Source organism: Plecotus auritus (assembly GCF_963455305.1).
Source record: "Plecotus auritus genome assembly, chromosome: 2".
Taxonomy (NCBI): Eukaryota; Metazoa; Chordata; class Mammalia; order Chiroptera; family Vespertilionidae; genus Plecotus; species Plecotus auritus.
The window spans coordinates 178,727,570-178,733,175 of record NC_137771.1 but is presented as its reverse complement, the minus strand read 5'-3'; positions in this window follow the sequence as shown (position 1 = coordinate 178,733,175).

Here is a 5,606-nt window from a genome sequence, read left to right as displayed (position 1 = left end):
CAGGTGCAGATTTCAGTGAGTCACAAAGCCAATCCTCCTTCCCTGCCCCCCCCCCCACCCCCCATGGCAATGACATAGAAACTACCAGACCCCAGCCGCACAATAAGGCTTTCTGCATACACAAAACAGTGGTGACTCTGCCTGATTTTGAGCCTTGGTGTCAGACACAGGAAGTTTGTTTCCCACGACTAGTCTCCACTCCCAGGCAGGGAGACTGAGAGGAATTCGAACCTAGCTGCTCATCCCTAGGGAGGCAGTTTCTGCGACCAGATCCCACGCCCAAGCAGGGCAGGAAGACAGCGCTGAACTTGAGTTCGGACTTGCGAACTCGGGGAATTTGTTTCCCGCGACTCATCTCCACGCCCAGGCAGGGAGGCAGTCCTGAATTTGAGCATAGGCGCACGACCTTGGAGAGATTGTTTTCTGGGACCAGATCCTACGCCCACGCAGGGAGGCAGCACTGAATTTGAGCCTGGGGGTGCAAACCCGGGGAGTTTGTTTCCTATGACCCAACCCTGCACCTTAGCAGAGAGGCTGCGGTGAATTTGAACCTGGATGTGCAGTTTCGGGGAGTTTGTTCCCCACAACCAGACCCTGTGCCCACACAAGAAGGCAGAGCTGAATTTGAGCCTGTGTACATGGACACAGGGCGTTTGTTTTCCACAGTGCACAGCCATGTGACCAGACACCACACCCACACTAAGGGGCAGTGCCACCTGACTTTGATTCAGGGAAAGCACACACAGAGGCTGTTTACCGCAGGGCAGAAGTGGACCTCCTGCCAACACAGTGCAACTGAGCAACCCAGTCTCCTGGGCAGATTGGGACCCTGAATCTCCACACAAGAGGCAGCATTGACCACCAGTGACTAGACTCTGTTCCTCATTACGTGCGCTTGAGATCCCTGATTCCCAGTACATTCACACTAAGAGCCAGTGACTCCAATTCTTGGCACATGTGCACACAGGGACCTGATTTCTCAGTGCAAGGCTGCACCAAGAAACAGAGACTCTGATACTTGATTCTCGGCATGGACACAGGGAGCCTCTGACTCCTGACACGCAATAGGGGACTTTGATTTTTGGCACACGTGGGTTCTCTGTTTCAACATGGCACAGGCAGGGTCCCTGATTCTAGGTGCACACACGAGGCCACACTAAGCGCCAGTGACTCTGACCCAGGACGAGTGTGGCTCCCACAACCCACAGCAACCCCACGTCTTGGTATCAGAGCTCTTCAGTGACACTTGGGGGGGTGCAAAACTCCCACTGCACACGGTCCAGGCCCCCGCAACTCAACATCTGAACCTTCTGGTGATAGTCAGAATGGGGAGACAATGAAGCAATCCCCAGAGGAAAGAAAAGGAGGAATTGCCAAGTAAGGAAATAAGTGAAACAGAAGCATGCAACATGAGAGAAAAGGAATTCAGAGTAATGGTCATGCAGTTCATACACCAGATGGACAAGAAAATCAACAACCTATGCAAAAATCAGGAAGATATGATAAATGATATAGCTACAATCAAAAACACCATGGAAGGCTTCAACAGTAGACTAAAAGAAGCAGAGGACCAGATCAGCAGTTAGAAGATCAGGTACAGAAACAAGCCCAATCTGAACAGCAACTAGAGAAAAAAAATGAAAAGCAGGAGGAGAGCCTAAGGGAGCTTTGGGACAATGCAAAATGAAATAACATACGTATAATAGGGCTGCCAGAAGGACAAGAAGAGCAGCAAGGATTTGAAAATTTATTTGAAGAAATAATGACAGAAAACTTCCCTGATATGGGGAAGAAAAAAGTTACTCAAGTACAAAGAGTCCCAAGCAAGATGAATCCCAAAAGATCCACACCAAGACACGCCATAATTACAATGGCAAATGTTATCGACAAATAGAGAATCTTAAAGACTGCAAGAGAGAGACAGAGAGTTACCTACAAAGGATCCCCCATCATATTATCAAATGATTTCTCAACAGAAACACATCAAGCTAGAAGGGAATGGAAGGAGATATACAAAGTGATGCAAAGCAAGGGACCCAATCCAAGAATACTCTATCCAGCAAGACTATCAATCAAAATTGAAGGGGAAATCAGGAGCTTCACAAACAAAAAAAGGCTAAGGGAGTTTATCACTGCCAAACCAGCAATGCAAGAAATGCTAAAGGGAATGCTGCAAAAGGAAGAAACAAAAAGGTAAGAAGGAACACAGCCTCAAAAAATAAAAATGGCTACAAAAAAGTACCTTTCAATAATAACTTTAAATGTAAACGGACTAAATGCTCCAATCAAAAGACATCGAGTGGCTGAATGGATAAAAAAACATGAGCCATATATATGCTGTCTACAAGAGACCCACCTCAGAACAATGGACTCACACAGACTGAAAGTGAAGGGATGGAAAAATATCTTTCAGGCAAATGGAAATGAAAAAAAAGCTGGGGTAGCAATACTTATATTTGACAAAATAGACCTCAAAGTGAAGGCTATAACAAGAGATAAGGAAAGCCACTTCATAATACTAAAGGGATCGATACAAAAAGAGGATATAACCCTGGTAAACATATACGCACCCAATGCAGGAGCACCCAAATACATAAAAAATCTCCTGGAAGGTATCAAGAGAGAGATAGACAACAATACAATCATAGTAGGGGACTTCAATACACCACTGACATCACTGGATAAATCCTCTAGACAAAAAATCAGCAAAGAAACAATCCTAAATGACTCACTGGATCAGATGGACTTAATTGATATCTTCAGAACATTTCACCTCAAAGCTGTGGAATATACATTCTTCTGAAGTGCACATGGGACATTTTCAAAAATAGACCACATACTGGGTCACAAGCAAAGTCTCCCCAAATTCAAGAAGATTGAAATAATACCAAGCATCTTTTCAGACCACAATGGCATAATATTATAAATAAACTACAATAAAAACAATCCAAAACACTCAAACACTTGGAAGCTGAATAGCATGTTATTAAATATTGATTGGGTTACCAATGAGATCAAAGAAGAAATTAAAAACATTCTGGAAACTAATGACAAAAAAAACACAACAATCTAAAACGTATGGGACACAATGAAATCAGTCCTCAGAGGAAAGTTTATAACTATACAGGCCTACCTCAAAGAACAAGAAAAAAATGGTAGTAAATCATCTAATGCTACAACTCAAAGAATTAGAAAGAGAGCAACAAGAAAAGCCAAGAGTGAGCAGAAAGAAGGAGATAATATTAGAGCAGAAATAAATGACATAGAGACAAAAAAAAAAAAAAAAAAACCAACAATACAAAAGATTAACAAAACCAAGAGCTGGTTCTTTGAATGGATAAACAAGATTGATGAACCACTAGCCAGGCTCACCAAGAAACAAAGAGAGAGGACTCAAATAAACAAAATCAGAAATGATAGAGGCAAAATAACAACAGACCCCACAGAAATACAAAGGATTATTAAAAAATATTATGAACAACGCTATTCCAACAAACTAGACAACCTGGAGGAAATGGACATATTCTTAGAAAAATATAACCTTCCAAAACTCAATCAGGAAGATTCTAAAAATCTCAATAGGCCAATAACTATGAAAGAAATTGAAGCAGTCATCAAAAAGCTTCCAGCAAACAAAAGTGCAGGGCCAGACGGCTTCACAGAGTTATACCAAACATTCAAGAAAGAACTAAAACCTATTCTCCTCAGACTATTCCAAAAAATTCAAGAGGAAGGAACACTTCCAAACTCATTCTATGAAGCCAGCATCACCCTAGTACCAAAACCAGATAAAGACAACACAGTGAAAGAGAATTACAGGCCAATATCCCGCATGAACATAGATGCCAAAATCCTCAACAAAATTCTAGCAAATCAGATCCAGCAGTACATCAGAAAGATCATACACCATGACCAAGCAGGATTTATACCAGGGATGCAAGGATGGTATAATATCCGCAAATCAATAAACGTGATACATCACATAAACAAATTGAGAGAAAAAATCACATAGTCATACCAATTGATGCAGAAAAACATTTGACAAAATCCAACACCCTTTCTTGATAAAAACTCTCAGCAAAATGGGAATAGAAGGATCATACCTCAACATCATAAAAGCCATAAATGATAAACCCACAACCAGCATCACACTCAATGGACAAAACCTAAAACCATTTCCCCTAAGAATAGGAACAAGACAGGGATGCCCACTCTCACCACTCCTGTTCCACATAGTACTGGAAGTACTAGCTATTGCTATCAGACAAGAAGAAGAAATAAAAGGCATCCAAATTGGAAAAGAAGAAGTAAAGCTGTCTTTATTTGCAGACGACATGATACTGTACATAGAAAACCCTAAAGACTCCATCAAAAAATTATTAGATTTAATAAATGAATTAGGCAGGATACAAAGTTAAGGCAGGATACAAACTTAACGCCAAGAAATCTATGGCATTTCTATACAACAATAGTGAACTTGCAGAAAGAGAGACTAAAAAAGCAATCCCATTTACCATCGTACCAAAAAAATTAAGATACCTAGGAGTAAACTTAACTAAAGAGGTAAAAGACCTATATGCAAAAAACTACAAGACACTGAAAAAAGAGATAGAGGAAGATATAAACAGATGGAAGAACATACTGTGTTCATGGACTGATAGAATCAACATCATCAAAATGTCCATACTACCCAAAGCAATCTATAGATTCAATGCAATCCCCATTAAAATACCAATGGCATATTTCACAGACCTAGAATGAACTCTCCAAAAATTCATCTGGAATAAAAAAAGACTCTGAATAGCTGCCTGAGAAAGAAGAACAAAGTAGGTGGGATCTCAATACCAGATATCAAGCTGTATTACAAAGCCACTGTTCTCAAAACAGCCTGGTACTGGCATAAGAACGAACAGACATATAGATCAATGGAATAGAGAACCCAGAAGTCGACCTAAACCACTATGCTCAATTAATATTCGACAAAGGAGGCATGAACATATAATGGAGTCAAGACAGTCTCTTCAATAAATGGCATTGGGAAAATTGGACAGATACATGCAAAAAATATGAAACTAGATCACCAACTTACACCATACACAAAAAATAAACTCAAAATGGATACAAGACTTAAACATAAGACGGGAAACCATAAAAATACTAGAGGAATCCATAGGCAGCAAAATCTCAGACATATGCCGAAGGAACTTTTTCACTGATACTGCTCCTAGGGCAATGGAAACTAAAGAGAAAATAAACAAATGGGACTACATCAAAATAAAAAGCTTTTGCACAGCAAAAGAAACCATCAACAAAACAAGAAAGACCACGACATGGGAGAACATATTTGCCAATGTTATCACTGATAAGGGTTTAATCTGCAACATTTACAGGGAACTCATACAACTCAACAAAAGGAAGATAAACAATCCAATCAAGAAATGGGCAATGGACCTAAATAGAAACTTTTCAAAAGAAGACAGAAGGAAGGCCAAGAGACATATGAAAACATGCTCAAAGTCATTAATTATCCGAGAGATGCAAATCAAAACAACAATGCGGTACCATCTCACACCTGTCAGATGGCTATCATCAACAAATCAATAAAT